Source organism: Panthera leo, chromosome B1, assembly GCF_018350215.1.
Source record: "Panthera leo isolate Ple1 chromosome B1, P.leo_Ple1_pat1.1, whole genome shotgun sequence".
NCBI lineage: Eukaryota > Metazoa > Chordata > Mammalia > Carnivora > Felidae > Panthera > Panthera leo.
This window is the reverse complement of record NC_056682.1, coordinates 50,286,377-50,312,818: the sequence shown is the minus strand read 5'-3', so window position 1 is coordinate 50,312,818 and position 26,442 is coordinate 50,286,377. Positions and strand designations below refer to the sequence as shown.

The 26,442-nt window shown below is 34.5% G+C and overlaps 1 protein-coding gene across 8 annotated transcripts in view; it reads right to left on the bottom strand.

The window, feature by feature from the left end:
• The window catches only part of HMBOX1 (homeobox containing 1), a 204,738-nt gene that overhangs the window by 124,017 nt on the left and 54,279 nt on the right, over positions 1-26,442 (bottom strand). The window contains exon 1 of one of the 8 annotated variants that reach the window (XM_042934963.1): positions 12,898-13,068. The exons of the other annotated variants lie outside the window; for them this stretch is intronic. The gene's annotated coding sequence lies outside the window, so the exon portion shown is untranslated. Of the gene's footprint in view, positions 1-12,897; positions 13,069-26,442 lie in introns of those variants that run through there. 8 annotated transcript variants of the gene reach the window in all.

The window sequence follows — 26,442 nt, the reverse complement described above, 5'->3', positions numbered from 1 at the left end:
ACAGTCAACATCAGGTAGCCACGTTTTAAAAATTATTTTGTAATTTTAAGTGAAACCTTGGTTTGAAGCAAAATTTTAAAAATAAAAAAATATTATTGATAGCTTTCAAAATTATTACCTTGGAAAAAGTAATGAAAATCATACCCCTGAAATTTAATCTGTTATCAGACATCACCCAGGGAAACATTTAAACTTGTGACGGAACATATATATTATTGTGACATTCAAGCCTTTGAAAAAAAAAATGTTTATTTTTGAGAGAGAGAGAGAGTGTGTGCACAGCAGGGAGGGGCAGATAGACACAGAATTTGAAGCAGGCTCCAGGCTCTGAGCTGTCAGTGAAGAGTCTGACGTGGGGCTCGAACCCTCGAACCCATGAACCCTGACATAATGACCTGAACTGAAGTTGGATGCTTAACTGACTAAGCCACCAGGCACCCCTCAAGACAACTTTTTGATAACAGTATCAGTGCATTTATGTAGAATCCTCTAAAGCAAAAAAACCCATGATTGCAGCTAAAGGTTTTAACTGTGGAATAAATTCTGGGGTATACTTCCATGTATTTTAGTACTTATTTAACTACTAGCCAAATCTTGAGTGACTTAATTTCTCTAAGTCTCAATGTCTGCATCTATAAAACAGGGATGATTGATAACTACCTTGAAGAGCTATAGAAGTTAACACATTTTTTTAAATGGTGGTCATGAAGCACTTCACAAACTCTCAAGTCGCAGGGGCTATTACCAATTTAAAAAGGAGACTAATATGCATGTTGCTTTAGATTACTGAACACAATGTAAATTAATAGAGTGAGTTTAGTACTTCTATCTTCTGATTAGCATTCTACTGCTTTTATTCACCATTCAGACCCTTCGACCCCTTTCAATTTAGACATAGATTTTAACAAAAAATGAAATCTACTATTCATGGTTTAGAAGCTAAAGATCATGTATTACTGATTGGACTTATTAGCAGTTTCAAACCACAATCTAAAGAGGCAACAATTTCCATTAACTCAAAGTTAAGATTATAAATTACACGAAAGTTAAAAATGTTGATGTCAAAACTCTCACACTAAAATACACACTCAGCACTGAATTATATTAAGCAAGACCAAAGTGTCTAACAGTGACTAATGATATATGCGAAATGTACAGGGTAAAGTTAGAAACCTTTCATATTTGCATATCCTGAATTGTAGCTTTAATGAAGTTCCTGTTGTGGTTAATTTTCTTGCTGACTTAAAAAATACCTGTCCTAAAAAAAAATAGAAGTACAAAGAAAACCTCCTGAAAATGCTGCTGATTGTAAAAATATCAAAACTAAGCCACAAAACTGATTAATGGTCAATATACACTTTTCATTCTTGCTCAAATCCAGTTAAAATATGTTAAATTCTGAGGCCCCTGGGTTACTCGGTCAAGTGTCTGACTTTGGCTCAGGTCATGATCTCACGGTTTCTGAGTTCAAGCCCCACGTCGGGCTCTGTGCTGACAGCTCAGAGCCTGGGGCCTGCTTCAGATTCTGTGTCTCCCTCTCTCTCTGCCCCTCCCCTGCTCGTTCTCTCTCTCTCTCAAATAAATAGACATTAAAAAAATACACTAAATACCTACTTGCCCTGAGATAGGCAGAAAATCATAACAGTAAGATAAGACCCCAGTAATGCAGGAGCATATTAAACTATAGGAGAAGGTCAAATAAAAATTATACACACACACACACCCCTACCTCTATAATAACATGCATAATATGATAAGACTAAAAATACAAGTTTTCTGAGAGTAACAATTTAGAGATTATTTTAGGCTACAGAGAACTGGGAAGACTTCTTAGAGTGAGATCTCAGCTGTTAGCTGAAGATTAGAATAAGACTTCCACCAAACCAAAGTGTGAAGAGAAGTGTGAGAATCCGTGGAGGAAAGATTTTGGGGAGAAGGAACAGTTAAAGGAGACTATGAGGTATGTTCAGGGATTAAATAGACCTTTATTGACGGCCTTTTACATGTATACGTGAGGAATATACAGACTAGAAAGGGAATCCTTCCACAATCTTCAGAGGGCTGGCAAATGCCTCACAACAATCCTGACTGACCTTTATTATGCAAGTATGAGGACCACGGTACAACTGAATCAGACAATCTCAGAAGTAAATCACCAAAGATTGTCATTTCACAAGTGAGGAAACTGATATAAAGTTACTGATACAGACTTGTGTAACTGCAAATCACTGCGTTTATGTCATTCATATTATAGATATAAATGGGTTTAAAATATTCAGTAGAACTAAAATATTCTAGGGGCACCTGGGTGGCTCAGTCGGTTAAACATCTCTCAGGTCATGATCTCACGGTTCATGAGTTCAAGCCCTGCATCAGGCTCCACACCGACAGTACAGAGCCTGCTTGGAATTCTCTCTCTCACCCTTTCTCTCTGCCCCTCCTCTGCTCGTGTGTTCTCTAAGTTAAAAAGAAAAAAATAAAATAAAATAAAATAAAATAAAATAAAATAAAATAAAATAAATAGAACTAAAACATTCTAAAAAAGCAAGTACGGTGCTATGAGTTCTCTACTTTCAGGCTCATTGTCACAAAGCCCCCTCTACATAGAAGACAGATTTTTTTACACCTTGTTTTAAAAATGAGTTTAATAATTAAATAAAGATGTATATTAAGATCATAGCCATTAGAAAGGGCACTATCAAAAAAAAAAAAAACAACAGAAAATAACAAGCACTGACAAAGATGTGGAGAAAATGAAACCTTCTTACGTTGCTGGTGAGAATGTAAAAATCGTGCAGCCACTATGGAAAACAGCATGGAGGTTTCTTAAAAAACTAAAAATAGAAATACCTTATGATTTAGTTCTTCCACTACTGAGTATTTGCCCAAATAAAATAAAAAACAATAAATCAAAAATATATATGCACCCCTATGTTTATTACAGCATCATTTAGAATAGACAAAATATGGAAGCAACCTAAGTGTCCACTGATAAATGAATGAATGGCATATACATACAATGCAATATTACTCAGCCATAAAAAAGAATGGAATCTTGCCATCTGAGAAAACATGGATTGACCCAGAGAGTCAGATATGAGTCAGATTGAAAAAGACACATGCCATATGATTTCACTCACGTATGGAATCTAAAAAATAAGTGAACAAAGAATAATCAGAATCAGACCTATAAATAACAGAAAACAAACTGATGGTTGCCAGAGGGAAGGGAGGTGAAGGGATAAATAAGCAAAATGGGAGGAAAGTGGGATACAAGCTTCCTATTCTGTGATGAATAAGTCATGGGAATAAAAGGTACAGCATATGGATTATAGTTAATGATATTGCAAAAGCACTGTTTGGTGACAGGTGGTAGCTACACTTGTGGTGAGCATAGCATAACATTAAGAGATGCTGAATCACTATGTTGTATACCTGAAATTAATGTAACATGTGTATCAACTATACTCAAAAAACTTAAAGCATAAGAAATCTGAGCTTAAGAAGGTTTTAAGGATAAAAATTCATGGATACTGGATCACATTCAGCTCTAAAAAGCAAGTAACCTAGGGGGCCACTGGGTGGCTCAGTCAGTTGAGCACACAGCTGGTGATTTTGGCTCAGGTCATGATCCCAGGGTGGTGGGACTGAGCCCCACGTCAGGTTGAGCATGGAACCTGCTTAAGATTCTCTTTTTTCCCCTGTCCCTGTCTCCTGTGTATGCTCTGTCTCTTTCTAAAAAAATAAAAATAAAATTAAAAGCAAGTAACTTATAAAAGTTAAAGATTCAGCTCCTCATTGGACTCTTCATCTTTTGTACTTTAAAAAGAGAGAAAGAGAGAGTGTGTGTTGAAGAACATTCTCAGATGACAAAGATAAAATAATTCTGTACCAACAAAGCTTACATTTGGTATGTGAAAAAAATTTGTAAATATGTAAAACTTCAGAGAATGTATTTTTTCAGGCATCCCAACTAAGAAAAATAATTAAGAAAAGGTTCTAAGAAAAAACAAACCAGAATAAGAGATGTGGTAATAGGGAAGATGAAGAGAAAGGATAATACTGTAAGCAATGAAACTTCCAGTTTCTATTATATAATACACATTTAAATAATAACCAATGTCTAGGAATGTATAACTTGTATGATAAAGACTCCTGAAACAAAAACACTATATCATAAAAGAAATTTTAATAAATTTTTAAACTATACAAAGTAAAAGAGTTGTAGACAGGTGAGATGAAGGTAAGCAGAAGTAAAAATACTTCCAAGATCTCACAAGGAAGAAGAGGCTCAAGGGAAAAAAAGAAGAGGGGCAGAAAATAAAAGTACCCTTAAAAGTCTCATCTCTTCAAGGTCAAGGAGCCGGCAAGGAAAGCAATGAGCATCTTTTGGGGGAAAAGAGTATTTTGTTTTCAGGTAACTGCAGAGAAACATGTATCAGTCAAGGTATAATTTTAATGCCAAAAGTACTTATCAGTATAAAGAGAAAGAGTATATAATTATAAAATATACAGTTTATGATTAAAATATAAGAGTTACAAACTTGTATACACAAAATAACATAGCAGGTAAGAAAGCAAAATTTGCTAGAACTTTAATAAATTTATTTTTAAAAATAGAAATATACAGTAATTTCAGTATACTTTTTAGAATAGACAAATACAGTTGGAAAGAATATAAATTTAATTATAGTATCAATTAACATGATTTTTAAAAGCTACCTTGTAACCCTCTAACCAAAAACAGATTTTCCTATGTTCACTACCATGACCTATCATAAACATGGTCATAATGAAAGTTTTAATTAACTTCAGAGATATATACCTTAAAATTTTCAAAAAAAAATTACGATATCTTTCCTTAAAACCTATGACACTAGATAATCTTTGGATCAATTAGGAAATCAAAAGGGAAATTATGCTCTATGTGGTAAGCTATGACAATATATAAATAAAATCATAATTAAAACCCATGTGATCCAGTAAAATTTATATGCAGAAGTAAATTTATGGCCTTAAAGAATTTTAATATTTTTAAAAGGCAAGAGAGAAAAACACTTAAAAAAGAAATGAGAAAAGAAACAAAATTTATCAAAATAAATTAGGAAGAAGAAATTAAGAGATATTACTTAAAATTCATAAGAAGTAAAGACTTTATAGAGAACATAAATAAATCGAAAAGGTAGCTCTTTGAAAGATGATTAAATAATCAGAGTCTGATGAGTGGGTGGAAAAAAAAGGGAACAAGAGGAGTGAAAACTCACAAGATTCAGAATGAAAGAGAAATACAACCACAAGTATAGGAGATAATTAAGAAAACAAGACAAATTTTAAAAAGACAAATGCAATTTCATGGCAATTCATTTCAAAACCTGAAAGAGAAGATGATTTCCCAGTAAAATAGAAAATATCAAAATTGACCCAGGAGAAATGAATTGAGTAGAACAAAACACCATAAATTAAAGGTAATTAAAAATCTACTATAGAAAAACATCAACACTGGGCTGGGTTCTCAGTAGATTCTTAATCTTTAAAAAAACATAATTCTAATAATAGTAAACCACAGAAAAATACAAAAAATGCTTCAAGTCATTTTATCAAGTAAAAATAACTCAATGCAAAAATCTAATAAAGGTACTAGTACATAAAATATACCCATAAACTGATTTCACTTTAAAGTTAAATATGATTCTAGGGGCGCCGGGGAGACTCAGTCAGTTAAGCATCCCACTCTTGGTTTCAGCTCAGGTCATGATCTCCCAGGGTTCATGAAATCAAGTCCCACGTTGAGCTCTGTGCTGACAGTGCAGTCTACTTGTGTCTGCACACATGTGTTCTCTCTCTCAAAAATAAATAAACATTAAAAAAAATTAAATGTAATTATAAATTTAAAAAAATAAAATTAGACAATAGAGTCCAGGCACATGTCAAAAATAATATACTACTATAATTTATTGCAGAAATACAAGTGGTTCTTTTTTTAATCAACATAATCTAATACATCAACAAATTAAGGAGAAAAAAATCATATCATCGTATCATTAGATGCTGAAAAGCATTTGATACAATTCAGCAACCATTTTTTAAATGTTTATTTATTTATTTTGAGAGAGAGAAAGAGTACTGGCAGGGGAGAGGGGCAGAGAGAGAGGAGAGAGAATCCCAAGTAGGCTCCATGCTCAGCACAGAACCCAATGTGAGGCTTGATCCCACGACTGTGAGATCATAACCTGAACAGAAACCAAGAGGATACTTAACTGACTGAGCAACCCAGGTGCCCCTCAGCTTTTTAATAAAGCTCTATGGAAAAAAATAAAACAAAAAAATTAAGCATTTCTGAAAAAAAGAACAGTAGTATCATATATAGCAAAACACGATAACCATTTCAAATAAAATTAAGGTTATATGAACATACAATAAATTTGTACATACATTGTACAGAGGTATGTGTGTTTATGTATAGATCAAGAACTTGCTTCTATATGGAAATCTGATGATCTGTGGTTACTTTGAGTACAGGGTGGGAAGTGAAACGATTAGGGAAAAGATGGGAAGGAGACTATTCACAGTTAATTTTTATTATTTTAATCATATGAATCATTGAATCATTACTCATTCAATAAATCAATAAATAAAATTAATTAAATTAGGGATTAGAACAGGAAGCCCACTAACCCCTTTAAAATTCAACAAAGACTTGGGCGCTTGGGTGGCTCAGTCGGTTAAGCATCCGACTTCAGCTCAGGTCACGATCTCACGGTCCGCGAGTTCAAGCCCCGCGTCGGGCTCTGGGCTGATGGCTCAGAGCCTGGAGCCTGCTTCCGATTCTGTGTCTCCCTCTCTCTCTGCCCCTCCCCCGTTCATGCTCTGTCTCTCTCTGTCTCAAAAATAAATAAATGTTAAAAAAATTAAAAAAAAAAAAATTCAACAATGACTTAAAGACTATAGGAACTAATTAAGACACGAAAATGAATTAACTGGCATAATATCAGAATGAAAGACAAAATACCTTTTTGTTAATGACCTGATGGAATACTTAGAAAATACAAGCAATTATAGTAAAAGAAAATTGAAATAAAAGTAAATTATCAATAAGAGGTATGATACAATACAGTTAAAATTTTAAAAAGTTCTCAAAAATAAAAAAATAAAAAAAATTCTCTAGTTTAGAAACTAACACATACAAAAATAATGGGAAAAATATTTCATTCACAGTACTTTTTCCCAATATTTATACATGACCGTATTGAGAAATAATGCCAAAAGATTTGTTTTTTTTTTTTTTTAATTTAAAAACAGGAACTTAAAGTTATAAAGCAAAAAGTCCAAGAATCACCAAAAAACCTGAGCAAAAGGAGAAAACTAAAAATAGACTTCAATGATATGTATCAAAATACATTCAAAAGACAATAATCAAATCAATATGGCACTGGTTTAAGAATAGACACACAGATGAGTGGAACAGAATAAAAGCCTTAAATATAGATTCCAGCACATATGAAAAAATGTACAAGTCAGAAGTTAAATTCTACTTCTGCAGTAAAGGATAAATTATTTTCTCAAATGATCGTTACAAAACTGGTTATCAAGCAAAAAAAAAAAAATAGATCTTTATCTTACATTATTTATTAAAAAAAAAAAAAAAAAAAAAAAAAAAAAAAAAAAGAGCTCCAGGTAGGATAAAGAAGAACAAGTGAAAAAAATAAATCACAGCAACACATTCTACAGTAAAATTTATAAGATGATATGTCTTTTAAACAATCTTAACAAAGAGCAAAAATTTGAAGAGACAGGCAGACATAAAAGTTCAAAATTTCTTAGACATAAAAAGTGAAAAAAGCATCAACAAACTAAGCAATTAAACTGGAAAAAATATTTGACATGTAGAGACAGAGCAGATTCAAATTATCAAGTTTATAAAAAATACTCAAACTTACTAAAAGTAAAATAACAATTAAGTGGTTCTAATGAGACAGCACTTTAGCAAAAATGTAGAAGACTGATAATATCTCATCAAGAAAGTACTGTCATATTTTATCATCTAAATGAATTAGGACATCCTTTTGTGTATTTTTTAAAGTTTATTTATTTTGAGAGCAAGAGCACACAGGGGAGGGGCAAAGAGACAGGGAGAGAGAATCCTAAGCAGGCTCCACAGCTCAGTGCAAGGCCTGATGAGGCAGGGCTCAATCCCACGACAGTTAGATCATGACCTGAGCAGAAATCAAGAGTCAGACACTTAACTGAGCCACCCAGGTGCCCCATTTTTGGAAAGAAATCTGGTATCATGTATAAAAGGTAAAGTACTTCCTTCTCCCTGTAACCTACCAGTCCAATTTCTGGGAATCTATCATACAGAAATAAAAGTAATCATATGTAATACATACAAAGATGTTTACTGTCACTTATTTTCCAATTTCTTGTCTGTATAAACAGTATTCTTTCTTTCTTTCTTTCTTTCTTTCTTTCTTTCTTTCTTTCTTTCTTTCTTTCTTCCCTTTCTTTCTTTCTTTCTTTCTCAAGGTAGGCTCTATGACCAATGTGGGGCTTGAACTCACAATTCTGAGATCAAGAGTCACATGCTCTACTGACTGAGTCAGTCAGGCGCCCTAAGCAGAGTTGTTTCAATCAATACAGGAATGGCTGAATAAATTACAATATACTCTGATCAATTAACACAATGCAATCATTAAAAAGAATAAATCAGTTTTACTAAGTGACTTGGTGGGGATCTGCACAATGCAGTTGTTGACTGAAAAAAAAGTAAAATGCAATCAAATGAGTATAATATGATCAGGCTTAAAGAAAAAGAAACTACAGAGGCACCTGGGTGGCTCAGTCAGTTAAGCGACTGACTTCAGCTCAGAGCATGATCTCACTTTTTGTGAGATGGAGCCCCACATCAGGCTCTGTGCTGATAGCTCAGAGCCTGGAGCCTGTTTCAGATTCTATGTCTCCCTCTCTCTCTGTCCCTCCCCCACTCATTTTCTCTCTCTCTCTCTTTCTCTATGAAAAATAAACATTAAAAAAATTTAAAAAAAAAAGAAACCACAACCAAAAAATCACTTTGTATGTGTATGTCTTATGTCAGTGTGTATACCTATATACATACATAGACACATACCTAAGTACCTGAACATAGAAAAACAGGTAGTCAACAGATAATGGAGTTGGGATTAAGGACGGGTATGTGTATTTGGAATATGATCAGGAAGGATAAATGCATCTATGCAATAGATACACATACACCCACATTTATGTAATAAAATTATAAAAATTCCTAATATCAGAAATGGACTCAATTATCAAATGATTAATTTCGGGTTATCAAAATACTACACAAAGTCAAGTTGAGCAATGAAGAAGCCTACTATCAGCATTGTTGACCCTTGAAGAAAAATAAAATCCAGAAAATCCATTAGGAATAAGAACCTGTAGATGCTGTGTAATCCACAGGTGGTAAAAGGTTTTTGTTTTTTTTTTTTTACCCTACATTTTCTCTTTAACATAAAAAGTAGTAACTGTAGAAGGTAAAGGAAAAGGTGAATTTCAGAAGACCTATACTATAAACGGTAAGTCTGCCTCTTACTCCAAACTCCTTTTCCTCTTCCACTCAGACACCATTCAGTTTCTTCATACATCTTAATACAAGAGTGACTATAACTTTATGATAATTTCCCAGCAGAAAAATTGTTATAACAAAGAATATGTACATTTTAAGTGATGTTAGGTTTTGTCAAATTGCCTCCCAAAAAGGCAACAATTTATACTTCCCACCTTCAGGTAAAGCTTAATTGTGAATCCAGTACATCCAGTGGCAATTTACAATCGAATTTATACTTTGCGGTTCAGGCTGTATGTTCCACTCAATAATAGTAAACACAGAAAGGACAGAATATTTAAATCAAGGAAGAAAGAAAGAAACAAGGAGTGTAAGGCTTTAGGAAGAAAGCAAAGCATAAGAAAGAGTGAAGAGTTAGCTTAGCTGTACCACAGGCAGTAAGCAAGCAATCAAGAGGAGAGATGACAGGGGACATTACAAACATCAATTAGTGACCCTTTAAGCCCAGATTTGGATACCAAACATGAATTCTCAAAAGTTTAAAACAGCCATTACAGAGCTCTTTTTACTGCTCTTTCAGCATCTCACACAGAACCCAGTGCTACCATTTAAACTATTTAAAATAAAGCAAAAAATATGTTAAAATACAGAGGTACACAAGTCTCATGTTTCTGCAAGTTAGATGCTGTTAGTATTTTCAATTTACAGATTGTGAATTCAAAGAATTTACTAACGTGAACCTCCTTCCTGACTAGATATACAGTAAACACACACACACACACACACACACACACGAAGCTAAAAAAGGTCTTAAATTCTTCTAAAGTGAACATCCCTTTCCCTTAGCTCTCAGTCCTTCTGTCCAAAGATAAATACTGTTAAGTTTCCTGTAAATCCTTATAAAGATAAAAATTAAGAAATAAATATACTTAGACCTGCATATAGCTACCATACAATTCCTTTTTTAATGGTCGTTTTAAAATACTTTTATTATGACAATTTGCAAACATGTACAAGGGCAGTTAGAACAGAGTAATAAATGCTCAAGTGCCCATCACCCAGCTTGAATAATTAAGAAGGGAGGGGAGTTGTTAATTATTTTCAAGTGAATTCCAGACATCTTAATCATTTTAACATACAATTCTTAGCAAGCCTGAATATCTGGTTTCCAAATCCAGAACAGATTAGACACAGAAAATTAGAAAGTGGTTGGGAGTGTTTAAAAAGGCTTTACCACAGAAAAAAAATGACAGCTGCCTGAGAAGAACAAAATAAAATAAATGAAAACAACTATTTAATTATAGATACACATAACACTAACTCATCAAAAAATTAAAGTCATGTTTAGGGTCTTTGTTTTATTTTATTTATTTATTTATTTTTTTTTTTTTTTTAACATTTTTTATTTATTTTTGGGACAGAGAGAGACAGAGCATGAACGGGGGAGGGGCAGAGAGAGAGGGAGACACAGAATCGGAAACAGGCTCCAGGCTCCGAGCCATCAGCCCAGAGCCTGACGCGGGGCTCGAACTCACGGACCGCGAGATCGTGACCTGGCTGAAGTCGGACGCTTAACCGACTGCGCCACCCAGGCGCCCCAGGGTCTTTGTTTTAAAAAGGCAGGAAAGTATGTGTTACACTTGTTTCAAAAGTTGAAAATGGTTAAAAGTTTACATTTTAGGAAGTTAATCAGAAGGTGTTTCACTTATGCTAAACAATTTCCCCCTGAACAATGTTGGGTAAATGAGGATTTACTACATTTAGCTGTGATTTGAGAGGCAATTTGCAGAGTTCTGCAGTGAAGAATGCTTGGTGACTACAGGAAAACAGAACCACAGATATTGCAAATTAACTCACCTAGATTAGAATACTAATCTCTCAAATAATGCCTCTAGGTAGTTTAAAACTGTAAATAACAACCACTACCACTATTTAATGTTTACTTCCCTGGGCCAAATACTTACTGGTTAAGTATTTTACAAATACAAACTCATTTAATCTCACAATTCCCTGAGGTAGGGAATTAAGACAAGACACTACTTGCCCAACGTCAATAAACTAATGGGACTTCCCTTTTCTTATTAGAACTGTACTATAAGTACTTGTGTTGGGCTCCATCTTTCTGCAAGTATAAGTTTAGGGATACAATTTTTTATCATTTTTCTGGGGCAATGTTTCATTGTGATAGGTACCATGCAACAAGTTCAACAACAGACACACCACTAAAAAAAAATCTAGTATTTACATCAAGTTTTACTCATTATGATTCAGGATTAAAGGATATTGTATACCATGGACATTTTTATTCCAAAATAATTATTACATATGCTACTTGTCAAATTTTTAAAGACCTATATATACTCTTGTGGCTTTTCTTACATTTCCAGTGACAGGGAAGTTTAATGGAGAGTTTTGCTGATAAAGATCTTCCTTTTATAAAATTCTAAACTGTTTCTTAGAACTTCAATCCACTCATCTGGCTGAATCAATACAGACTAAGTTTTACCTTTTCTCTCCCACAAGGCAGCCTTTTAAATTATCTGCAGAATCTTGCAAAGAGTCTCCATGCTAAGTATTCCCAGTCCTGATTCCAGTTTGACATGGTTTCCTCATTTGTCATTATCCTGACTTCCCTTAAAAAGTGGCTCCCCAATTTTGACACAACACTTTTGCAAAGAGCCTAATCAGAGCAGGATACAGGTTTTCCGGTACTAGACCTAAAACAATATTACTTTTTTCCATTACCAAGTCAATTTTGTGTGTACTAAATTTGCAGAAAAAAAAGTTTCCACACATTCATTCATGAAGCAGTGATTAAATATCTATGATGTTAACTGAATCAGGCTTCTTTTTTACGCCAAACTTCCCTTTCCTAAACTCAGGTTTGTTTTTTTTTTTAACAAAAAAGCAAAATAGTTTCACTTTTGCTTCTTCTTCTAAGCAAATATTAATCTTTAATATATATGATTAATATATATGACCAATATTAATCAGCATGTTATATATTTATCGTATGTGTCTATTATCTGTGTCACGATTGCCTATTATCTGTACCAGCTCCTAAAGCAGTATCTGGAACACAACAGGCACTACAGTTATTTGTTGAACTAACTCATGAATAGACAGAAGAGGGTAGAACATATTTTTTATAGCTTCTTGGAAGGAGTCTCTAGGCTACTATACTTCACTGTTAGATGTTGAAGCATTATCAATAAACACAATTAATCAGAAAAGCCACATGACTGCCACATGCCCTCTAGAATTTACTATGGTCGTCTAATATAGGAGTTAAAGGTTTTGATTACTTTAAGATATATGGTGGTTTTTGATGTTACCTTCAAAATATTACTTGCATTTCTCCATTCTAAAATAATTATATAACCTGAAAATAAAAATATACATTGTTAATAGAAGGTCACTAGTAAACTCTATTTAACTATGCTGTGAAATGTTAGGATATGCTTAAGTCAGAGGCTGAGCCAACCTCTCTGCCTTTATATGTGGCCTCAAATGTACTGGACTCCAACCAGAAGCACCTTTATATTACAGTCGGTTTAGATAACACTTTCTTGTGGATTTATATCTGAAAGAGTTGTAGTTCCAGATTTTATTTACTTGAGTTCAAAACACATGAAGCTGTTTTCATTTATTATCATACTGTTTATATTATACTATTTTGCATTCCTTACTATGAAAGTCTCAGGGTGTTTGAATCTCATGGGGTTGTTAATGTTAAGTTACACATGATCCTACTTCATTCTTACTGAATTGCAGTACAAATATATTGTACCACGTCAGTTTAGGACAGGTGTTCCCAAACTGTGCCATGCATCAGAATTAAAAGCACAGAATCCCTAGCCAATTCTGTACCTACTGATTCCAAATAATTGAGGGTAGGGGTCCAAGAATACTTTTAAACAGCTCCTGGAGGTAATGCTGCTTGGAAACTACTAGGTTAGACAACAAGCAAGAACTCTAACACCACAGTGCCAGAGAACAAGAAAGAATTAATATGGCAATGCCATACCTGGTGTATAAAATATAACATCTAGGCATAAAGACAATTTTGAGAATAATGTTATCCAAAATATTTCCTATTATTTCCCATACCAATCAATACTCTAAGCTGAGTAATCTTATTCATAATTGAAAGTAAATTTGGTAGAATTCTACTTCACTACAACAGGAAGACTTATTTTGAAGGCAAAGTCTATCATCATCATATATATATTTTTAAGTAGGCTCCATATCCAGTGTGGAACCAAACACGGGGCTTGAATTCACGACCCTGAGACCAAGACCTGAGCTGAGATCAAGAGTTGGAGGCTTAACCAACTGAGCCACACAGGTGCCCTCATTATAAATAATTTTTAAAGTTTGTGTAGTATCATTCAAAAATGGAACTACCCCCTGGACTAAAACAAATACATAAAAAAATCCCTATTGACACACATCCAGAGTATTTTGATATTAAAATATAACGATTTACTCACAGAACCAATTCACATGCCTTGATCCACGGCTCAAACATTCATATGGCTTTGAAGCCTCTATTTTCTTTTGCAGGCAAAGGATATAACATACTGATAAACAACCTCCAGAGCAAACCCTTGTGGTTCTGCATTTCTGAAAGATTCAATATTTTCTTCCCATTTTTGCATTTCCCCTATCCCAGCAGTTTTCCAAAGTTTAATAAATGAAATCATTATAGAACTGGCATAAAGGATTTCATTAAGCTACAATGAAGTAAATCATAAAATCTTAGATTAAGCTAGACCAGATGTTAGTGTTTTCCAATCACCTCTATTTACAGATGAAAACAAAAATCAGATAATAGGAGCCAGAAACCCTGACTCCCAGGTTAGTGCAAAAAATCCAACATAGTGCTCTAGAAACTTAGGGTCTATATAAATGCGTGTCATTTAAAGGTTTTGTTGAGTTCAGAATTGTTATAAACATGCCAACAGAAGCTGTCCATAGTTGGTCCTGGGCAAGTATTTCTTGGAAAGGGATTAATAAAATTCATTATATTTTGCGAAACAACATAAGAAAAACTACACAACGAGATAATTGTTTGGTATTCACTTTCCCTATAGGCACTTCTTTTTATGCTCAATCCTGCAGTACCTTGTATTCATTTATGCTTTCAACAAATATTTACTGAGCATCTACTACATGTGAGAAATTACACTGGGAAATACAGCAATGATCAAAATCCCTATTCACATAAAGCTTACATTCTTGTGGTGAAAGGCAGGCAAATTTAAAAAAAAGTCAAACATACAGTATTTAAATCATGGTAGGTACAACAGAGAAAAATAAAGCTGGGAAAGCATTTAGGGATTGTGGGTGGTGGGGTTACAATTTTAAATAGGGTGCTCAGAGAAAGCCTCAGCAAGAAAGTTAAATCAGAGTAAAGACCTGAATGAAGTTAGGAAGCAAGCCATGTAGATAAAGGGGAGAAAGCATTTAAGATCAAGACCCTGAGGCAGAAACTGTCTATCATGTTCAAAGAACAGCACCGAAGACAGCGTGGCTAGAGTTGCATGAACAATAGAACATGAAATCAGAGAAGTGGGAGCTACCAGGAGGCCCAGATCAAAGAGGAACCTGTAGTTGAAAATTTCTATTAAAAATACTAAATATTATCTTGGCTAGATAGAAATTAAATCAGTAGCTTCACTAGGGATGACTCAATTTAATAGGAAACTTAGCATGAATCAGTAATGGTAGAAATTTCTGATAATATCAACAACAGGTTAATAGAAATGTTATTTTGGGGCATTCCCAGCATCCATTAAATTGACTTTAGAGAGCATCATCAACTACTCTTATGACTAGCTTTGAAGCATCCTCTTGTCAATTTATTAGGAGGTGAGTGCTAAAAGGAGGATATAAAGGCAGAGGATGAGGGAATTCATATGCTCTTCATTGCAAGAGAAGCGGAGAAGTGTTTTTACCTTCCACATCTCAGGAGGATATGCTAATATATAATTCAAAATAAGGAGGTAGCCAATCAGGTTATGTTTTACAACTGAACTTGAAGTCAAATTCCAAGGAGCCAAGTTATGTTTCATCCCAATACTTACAACACTAAAGGACAGCTGCAGTTTCTTTTACTTCCTGCATTCCCAGTCTATAGTTATTTCAGAGCCTTGCATTTTGTGTTGCCTGACTGAACAGATCTGAATAGCACCTCAAGTCATTAGAAAAGGCTCTCCACCTGAGTTAGGGAGCATAGAGCTTTCTCATGCTCATCTTTAAAAACCTGGGGGGCTGCAGATACCATCTCATTTTCCCTATTTCTTTTGCTCTTTTATGTTCCCCATGACCTGGCCATTCCCAACAAGATCATGTACTCTACTCCAGAATCATAATGGATTATCTAAATTTTATTTGCTATAATCTCTTTATATTTCAGATCTGTTATTCTGAATTATTTTCCTCAGATATCTACTGACAAACTCATGAGTTCTCAAACCTCAGTAACAAAGTATAATGCACGATACAAATATACAGTATTAATATTTTAAATTATTTATTATACGCTACCAAATACAACTAGCTCTCAAAAAGCACTCTCTGTACAATGGATTCATATCTAATTATAAGTGGCAAAACTTGTTCAATCTTTGGAATAATTTCCAGATTCAAATGAGTTTTACATTCTTTTATATTATGTCTAACCAGCATAAAAAAATATGCTAAATCCTGTGCTCTTTACTACTTCTTTTATATGAATTAATATATAAATAAAAGTAGAGATTTAAAAATACCTATCAAGCACATTCATATTAAAGAAAATCTCTACAAAGGACAGAGAATGATTCAGTCTTAAGATTCTGATTTATACTTTATGCCATATCCCCAAATACTAAGTGTTAATAGTTTCAACATATAATTGATAGGTTGTCATTTTAAACTGGAATTTATAGCTTGAAAAATCCACTCTTTATATGGTAAACTAAAATAACACACAAGTATATGCTAAACCAACATTTCAATTACTCTCTTACCAGGCTCTTTTATCTGTGACCTTCTTTCTCTCTCGTACTTGAAACCTTTTTTCTGCTGCATTAATACCATGGTTTCCAACTGTCCTGCCTATCTCCATTCTTGTGATACATAGTTAACAAAACAATCTTTCTAAAATTCAAAACTAGGAATAAAATGGAATAATACAAAGAATAAGAGACTTGGAGCAAGATGGTTATGTGTTTGAAAGCTAAGGTTCTACAACTTGGTAACAGTTTGGTCTTGTACAAATGTCTTAACCTTGCTAACCCCTGGTTTCCTCCTCCGCGAACTGTAAACAGTGATATCTGCCTCAAGGGGTCACTATGAGGACTAAAATAAAATACAGAAAAAACCTAAAGTAGGCACTTGGAAAGGTTAGCTCCCTTGTTCCTTTGTCAGTATGAACCATCAATCTTTCAAAAAGGTTAGTGTAACCTAAGAGAAAACTAATTTAAGGAGACTATCAGAAAGACAATGTAATGGCTGGTATTGAGAACACTTGCTTTCTAGTAGGGGAGTTTATTTGGAAAACTATACCATGAGAAAGTAGTTTTGTGAGCATGCAGAAATGGAGAGCTAGACAGACAGCTCTCAGCCAAGAACTGCTTGGACAACGCTTGCTTCTCCCCAGTAACTGTCAGGACTCACTGTCCCAAGAGTTTTCCTCCCAAATCTAGTTGTTTTTTTTTTTTTATAGTGCCTCCAAATAACCTTTCAATTACTCTAAGTATGAATAAGTGACAAACTATTTGAGAAAAAACATCAAGAGCAGTAGTTTCTAACCATCTGACTGGGATGGGGGCAATGGAAGTCTATGACAAAAGGGAGGGAAGAGGTAATATTAACAATTGTATAACACTCTCTAGTAGGAAATTCTGGAACATGGAATACAAAAATATGAACTATGTAGGTAACAGTTTTTGATCCAATGGGAATCATCAGTGTCTGGGGACTTTGGCTCAAGGTATTAATTCCTCTTCCAATACCTCACTGAACAAAACACATTCAAAATGCTGCCATGAACGACTACAGCCTGGCTAAGTTTTATTTGAATACTTATTAACATCTATGATCATATCCTCCCAGTCCCTTCAAATAATGACCAAAATCTAGAAAGAATTCTGGTAGAGATCATGGAAAGAACAATGAATATCAGTGTTTTCTGATCCTGCCTGCTAAAGTTTTACACCTCTAAAATAGAAAATGCTTGCTGGAGTCATGGGATATGGCAACTAAATGAATAGAAATGAGATATTAAATCTCATGATTCTGTATGTTGTCCTCAAGGGTGAAGGAAGTTTCAAATAAAGATTTAAGAAAATAGAAAACGATGATATCCAGAACTGAATATTTAAGAATCAACAGAACACCCAGAGGCAGTATCTAGTTGATAGCAGATGATGAAGAACCAGAAAATGTGGGAGTCAGAGCTGGAGAAATAGACCAAATAAGCTACCTCTGTATGTGCAACAGTGGAGGGCATAAACTGGAGGCTTAGCAAGTTGGATCAATCCCATGGATTTTGTTTGGTCTACATGGAATTTTGACGTTAGGAGACAGAATATAAATATGAAGCCTTCTGAATTAAAGAAAAAAACTGCAGCATCTGTCACCACTGAGTCACCACTAAGTTTGTAATACCTAGTGTGCCAACAATTGGCTGGAGTTGAATTGCACTGTCCCCCTTCATATAAGGCATGCACCCTCCAGTTCAGCACAGTCCCTACTTAGACACTAAATATCAGCTGCCATTCATCACCAAGCTTATACTAAGGTTTGTTCCAGGATAGAGAAATAATTCTTTGTACTTTTATCTCTATGAAAAGTATGAAAACAAAAACAATTTTTTTTTCTCCTTACCTGGTCCACTTCTTTATGATTCCTGGGTACTACCTGAGCAATCACCAAATAAAATGAGGTAGTGACACAGCTCATTAAAGGAGGAGTCTAGAATATAAGCTAGAAATCAAAAACAAACTCCTAAGAATTTAGTAACTGAAAATGCAGCAGGTTCTAAATTACATAACCTTTAACCTAGCAATTCCAGTTCTGGGGATTTACCCCCCCACAGATATAGATGGGTAAAATAACTTATGTTAAATGTTATTCTCTGCAGCATTACTTGTAATAGAGAAAGATTAGAAGCAACCTAAATATCCAACATTAGGGGACAAGATAAATAAGTTATTATATAACCATGCAATGCAGCCATTAAAAAATAAACAAAGTCTTGATCGCTAATGCAAAACAGTCTTCTAGTGAATAGAACAAGGACAAGCAGAGCAAACATGTCATTTGTGAAGAAGGGGGAGAGTGGGGAAGAATATATACATTAACTATACCGATTTATTTATACACACATAAAGAATTTCTAGAAGGAAACAGAAGAAACTGGTAATACTGATTACCCCAAGGTGGGGAACGTGACACCTGTGGGATGAAAGTACTAAGAGACTTTTCACTGGACATATTTTTGTATCTTTTGAATTCTGTAGCAAGTGAAACCAGTTTTTAAAGAAGTAACAGGTTGACTGAGCTGATTCCAAGTATGATTAAGAATTCAGCAACTATCATGGATGATGCAAATTTCAGCAGGAATTTAGAGAAGGGCGAGAGGGTGAGCAAAGGAGAGTGAGATGAAATAAAGGCTAATGGGAGAAATGGCATGATATCTTTTTCCATCTGGCTCTCTGAACTGGTTTTGAGCCCAGAAATAAAAGGATAGATGGAAAAGATAAGAAATCTTTTCAAGAGAGACTGAAACTCTGAGCACAAACTCTGCTGCTTTGGGATTTGGGGACAAAGCGTACAGAGATGGGAAGTAGGGAGAACTCTCTAATTCAGCCATGCACTCCTGGGTACTCTGAAGGCTGGCAGCTCTGAAAGCACCAAACAGAATCTAGCTACTACCCCTCACAGAAGACCCAGCAGCAGTGGCAGTGAAAAGGTACCACATTGGGGTGGCTTGAGGGGGATGGACTTCCCAAGTAAGCTGTAAGAAAAGAATATTCACTTCATGTTCCTGAACACATGTTACATTCCACTCAGACTCCCCAAAATACCTAAGGGAACTCTGAAAAGGGCTGGGGGGCTTGTGTGAGCAGGAGGGAACTAACAATTATATTCTATGTCTATATAGGTGATGAAGCCTAGAAACATTATGCTACAAAAATATACAAGTATTATGCAGAAGAGTGAAAGAACAGAAAACAATACCCTGGCAAGAGAGCCAGAAGTAAAGTCTTACTGGCCTTTTTTTTTTTTTTTTTTTAAACCTAGGCTATTGCTCACTGAACAGGAAGTAGAAGAGAAAAAACATGAGGATGGCTGGAAAGAGGTTACTCAAGGCTCTGCTGGGAACCAACACACTTAGTTATGCAGTACCTACTTTCCAAAGTGAAATCTTTCAACTGCTTTAAAATGTTTCTTTTCTAAGCCATTGAAAGCAATGAGATCATGTTCTTGATTAAGTGCCAGGTTTTTTCCCCTGCAACCCAAATTGTTGAAGTTAAAAAGAGGAAAAATTAGAGGAATGAAAAAGGATGAAGGTAGAAAGAACTGGAAACATAAAACACAGAGGGGGGGGCAACATAAATATATTTTAATAGGCTAGCGGAAGAAAATTATGGAATGACCACATATAGAGTCTGTTTTAAAAGTCGAGGGTATCTTGCCCTGTTCCAAAAATATACCAAAGTATCCATTCAATCTGTTTAACTGATGTTTTCGTATTCCATTTTACCCAGTCAACATATACAATCCCTTTATGCCTAACAGCACATAGTATTAAGTAATTACAAACACATAGATAAGCCATTTGTGAAAGATGAGGTACATATTAATACCACAGGGCTTGCTGAACCATAAAAAGAAATCTGAAGGCTAGTCTTGGGCAATTTTGGTTCATATGTTTTTCACAAGTAGAAATAAATGATATTCATTACCATAAAGAATGGATAGTGAGAGCTATAATTTGTGAAATAAACAAGAAGTCAAATGTACACGAAGTAGAGATTAAATTCCATCTTGAAATGCAATTCCTATGGCTTAAACAATAAATAACAATAACATGGCTCATGTATTACACTCTGTATCCATGAGTGTCTTCCACTCATATCACTATTTAATGTAACTTTATATTTAAATAGCACTTTAGACTTTTCAAAGTGCCTGCACATTTCTCACTTAATGTCCTCGATAATGTCCTCAATACCCCGTGAACATCTGCCCTGTAGGCAGGACAGGTTTCACTCAGTTTTAGATCCCCAAACAGAAAGGTTAAGAGAGAACTTACAAGTCAGTTGTAAGCCAGGGATAGAATGTAAGGGTCCAGAACTTCTGGTCCAATACTTGTCTAAATGATGTCTGTGGACTATTATTCATCTATGCACACTATTTACTAAGCTAAGACAGTGTTCCAGGAACTATAGACAATAGGCATATATGCAGGCATGGCAATATAACACAGAACAAGAACATATATAATTTCCACCCTCATGAGCTTCCAGGTTAGTGAAAGTCATTCAAATAATTTTACAAATACATGGCAAAGCTTCACTTGTGATGGAATACTCAGTGCTCTGAGAATATATAATGTGGGGGAGTTGACCTAGTTAAGGATTTACTAGGAATCGGTTAGTAGGCTAGGAAAAGATTCCCTTAGGAATTAATGATAAACCTCAGATCTTATGGATAGGCACCACACAAAGAGAGAAAGGAAACACTGATTCTAGACTAAGGCAATATCATGTGCAAAAGACCTGCTGGAGAAGTCATGTAAAACACAAGCAACCATGTAAAACACAAGCACAGTGTGTCGGAAGCAGAAGGCCTGACTCCCAACTTCTAACTCCCAACTTATAAGGGGAGAGATCAAAATTCCCCATGTGATCTTAGACACATTTAAGGTTTGAGTGACTACTGCTCTACTCCAATTTATTTTATAATATTTAGATGTTTCACTCAAGAGTAATGGGTGGATTGAAAAGACTGAAAATAAAAGGCAACTGCTGTGTCCATTAAAGGTTTTATCTGAAGTCTAAGGGGTGATATTACTGAATCTGAATTATCTGAATTCTAAGGGGTGATACTACTTTTAATTCAGGGCATAAAGAGATAAATTATGAAGGTGGTGACATTTGCCCTAGGCTTTTAGAGGTGGACTGAATTTCCATCAAGGATTGAGAGGCTACTACAGATAAAGAAATGAAGAGACTGAAAAGACACCCCTTGCTGCTTCATAGAAGTGTGAATGTTTTATTTTAATGTAGCCTTTTCTAAGTGGTACTTTAGAAATATTATCCCTATAGTATCTTAGAATTGCAGAGGTTTTGTGCAGCTTACAAGGCTTTGTTTAATTTTAAACCCACAACAGATTCTATTAGGTTCAAGGACAAATATTAACTCTATCAAATTTTCAGATAAAGAAAGCCAGCTAAATGAGGCTGACTTGTGCAAGGTCACATTTCAACACTGCTCTTTCCTTTTAACGTTATAGATTTCTGATCATCAGGATGTGGAACAGATATCAAAGTTTGTTATCTGAAATATGGAGAACTGACCAGGCCTGGGATTCTAAGATACATAAGAGCTCTACTATAGTAATTTAAGGCAACAGCCAGTTATTTGTTTTTAATTAAATGAAAGTAATAATAGGTATGTGGTCTTCTTAGACAGTGAGAAACAGGAAATAACAGAAAGACAGAGATTCAAATGAGGCACCCTTATAAGCCCTAATAACTGAGGTATAAAAAAAAGCAATTGTGGGTAAAGGACTAAGGAGGTAGGGCAAAACAAAGTAGCATAATATACTGAAGGGCAAAAGTGAACAGATAAGCGGAAACACAAACAGCACTTGGTAATGTTTTGAAGTGATTTTTCAGTTTTCTCCCAGAAGTTGCCTTCAAGAAATCTCTTGATGATCACACTTTGAAATTCAATGCTATTCTTAGCCATCAAACATACTTATTGCTCTTTACCTTTTCTAACACATGAGGATTCTAAATGATGCAAATAACAATCTTACTTTTATTAATAAATATTAAGTCTCTACTTTGCATAAAATATTATGGAAGATACAAAAACAAAGTCACCAGTCTCAAAGGTTTATTTATTTTGGCAACATCAGCAGGTCCAATCACTATTCTGTATTCAACAAAATCTGTTGCACTTTATTCCCACAAACAGAAAGAACATTTTTTTTTTCTATAGAAAAACAAATTTTAAAAGCCATGAATAAGAAGATCCAAATCACATAGAGACTGATCCAAGGAACTAGGTGCCTCTGGCTTATGAATCTGGCCTATAACAAGTACTCCATAAAGTGATTATGTTGTACATATAAGAATAATTTTCTTTAGTAAAAAGGTAGCATAAAGTTGGAAAGAACAGAGGTGGAATAACAGTTAACTGCTAGTAAGAAACTTAGAGAACTTCAAGGAGTATGAATAACAGTAATAACTTATTACCACAATCCAAAGAACTTTGGGTCTCTGTATGGAAATACTAATACCCACTTTAAATCCTACAGAACCAATTTATAAATCTCTTTGTCTCCCTCAGCTATACCATCCTCACTACCAATCCTGTATCATTCCTCTTGTCCGTCTTTCTCATCCTGTCCCAATGAACTGGGTGACTAAACAGGTAGTGAACAACTGAAAAAAGGAAGACACAAGGAAGATAGTAGTTTTTTTCTTTCAATTTTTTCCAATTCTACTGTCTCATATCCTATCTACCTTAATATAAAATGAAGAATAATACTGTACTTTACAAGTACAGTGATGATAATGTTTTCTAATTTTCTTGCTCCCAAATCCCTTAATTTGGTTTTCTTGAAAGTGACCTTGGTTGCCATTCTTTTTTGCTCAGTGGTCCTTGATAAACAAAAGGTTCTTAACTCTTGTAATATAGAAAGTTTAAATGTATAATGGATGAGTCATGGGTGAGTCTCTATAATCTAACTTTCAGACATTAAAAAACCCATCTTCCCTGTGCCAAAGACAAGTAGATTTGTGAAGCAATAGAGTTTATCTCATTTGACATGAAATCATTCTCTTTTTAGCTCAAAGTACCTAATATGTTCTTTGTTCTATGTAATATGTACATGTACTTTACAAGTACAATGACGATAATGTTTTCTAATTTTCTTGCTCCCAAATCCCTTAATTTGGTTTTCTTGAAAGTGACCTTGGTTGCCATTCTTTTTTGTTCAGTCGTCGTTGATAAACAAAAGGTTCTTAACCTTTGTAATATAGAAAGTTTAAATTTATAATGGATGAGTCATGGGTGAGTCTCTGTAATCTAACTTTCAGATATTAAAAAACTCAATTTCCCTGTGCCAAAGACAAGTAGATTTGTGAAGCAATACAGTTTATCTCATTTGACATGAAATCATTCTTTTTAGCTCAAAGTACCTAATACGTTCTTTGTAACCACTTAACTATCTTTCATTCCTTACAGTAGATCATTACATGTTTTAGAGCACAGCTGAATTTCACTACACTAAAAAAGTAAACTAATGACCAATTAATCCTAGTTATTATAGTTTAAATATATAACACATAGTATATATTTATTTATAGGAAAATGACACAATTACTACTTATTATCTCTACCTCTCTAGAGAATGTTTCTTCAATAGCTCATAAAAGTACTGCTGTTAAAAAGAACTGGCTTGGTATAAAACTACAGAGCACACACAAAAGTAGTGTGAGCAGACTGTCCCTTAAGAGAAAAAAAAAAAAAAAAAGACTACATCCACTTTTGATTTCCATGGTCAACAAGGATCAGAAGGATAAACTGGAGTTTACGGATGTTCATACAGCTAGTAAAATATTTTTAAAAATTTTCAGGGAATGCTGCCTGGCTCAGTCAGTGCCAGTTCATGGAACATGCGACTCTTGATATCAGGGTTGTGGGTTCAAGCCCCACATTGGGTGTAGAGATTAAAAATTTTTTAATTAAAAAAAATTTAAAAACTTTAGACTCTCCTTAGATATAATTATAGTTAGGGGCACCTGGATGGCTCAGCTGGTTGAGCGTCAGACTTAGGCTCAGGCCATGATCTTGTGGTCCGTGAGTTCGAGCCCCACGTCAGGCTCTGTGCTGACAGCTCAGAGCCAGGAGCCTGCTTCAGATTCTGTGTCTCCCTCTCTCTCTGACCCTCCCTCACTTGTGCTCGTGTGTGCTCTCTCTCTCTCAAAAATAAACACTAAAAAAAAATTTAAAAAGACATAGTTATGTGAAAAGGAGAGGTCTTTTCATACTAACCATTATTTAAGGGGAGTAACTAAGGCCCAATTATGTATGATAACAATAATGATGACAATGATACATTAAGAATAGTAATAGCATTCTATGGAGTGCCTGGGTCGCTCAGTTGGTTAAGCGTCTGACTTCAACTCTGGTCATGACCTCACGGTTTGTGAGTTCAAGCCTCGCATCAGGCTCTGTGCTGACAGCTCAGAGCCAGGAGCCTGCTTCAGATTCTGTGTCTCCCTCTCTCTCTGCCCCCTCTTCCACTCATGCTCTGTCTCTCTCTCTCTCTCTCAAGAATAAAAAAATATTTTAAAAAAATTTAATAAAAAAATAGCAATAGCATTCTAATATTTTTATACCTATTTTGTTTGAACATCATTACAAGCCTATTAGATAGGTATGAATATTACAATTTCACAAAAAAGAATGAACCTTCAAGGCTCAGAGAATGTGAAAAAACACTAAATTTCATAAACTGGACCTTTGACAAGTACTAAAGTTAGGATTATGTATGAGAAGTTCCTGAGTCTAAACCCCAGCACTTTTTCTACTACACTATACTGGAGTAATGGATTGCATAATAAGGCTACATACAAATTACACTCATCTCAGGATACTTTTTTTTGGTAATGTCACCCTGTTGCTTGCTCTTTAATCATGTCTCTCAAAGAAAGTCAGTCTTTAATTCTCAAGAAGTGAAATTTATCAATATTCATTCTCGTATCATTCATGCTTTTTGGGTTTTCTCTAAGAAACATTGCCTTAGCAAAGTCACATTCTCTTCTATAAGTTTTATAATAAGTTTCAGCTCTTAGGTTTACAACTATAATTCATTCAAGTTAATTTCTGGATACAGTATGACATAAGGGTCACAGCACATACCATAAACCTGAAGGATATACCATTCCTCCAGCACCATATGTTCAATTGCCTTGGCACCTTTGTCAAAAATCAATTGACTATAAATGTGTACATCTTTCTAGACTCTGCTCTGTTCAACTGATCTGTCCTTATGCTAACAACACAACTGTCCTGAATACTACAACTTTATCATGGCAAATCTTAAAATCAAATAGTGTTAATTCCTCAAATTTTGTTCTATTAAAAAAAATGTGTTATTTTAGATCTTCTGAATTTCCATATAAATTATAGACTCAGCTTATCAAGTCCTACTAAAAAGCCTCCTAGGGTTTTGATTGAGATTCTGTTGAATCTATAGATCAATTTTGAGAGAACTGAAATTTTAAAATTTTTGAGTCTTCTGATCCATGAAAATAGTATACATCTCCATTTACTTAGGTCTTCTTTATATCACAGTATTTTGTGGTCTTGTACACATTTATTATTTATTTTTCAGTATTTCATTTTTTATGTTATTATAAATGGTACTGTTAGTGAACTTCCACTTTCCAATTGTTCACTGCTATTATCTGATAAGCGTATACAAAACTAAAAATGGTGTATGTATACTGATTATATATACTGTGATTTCACTAGGCTGATTTAATAGTTCTAAGGGCTTCTTAAAAAATCCTTAGGATTTTCTAGAAACACAAGCAGGTTGTCTATGAATAAAGACAGTTTTATTTTTTTCTAGTCTATGT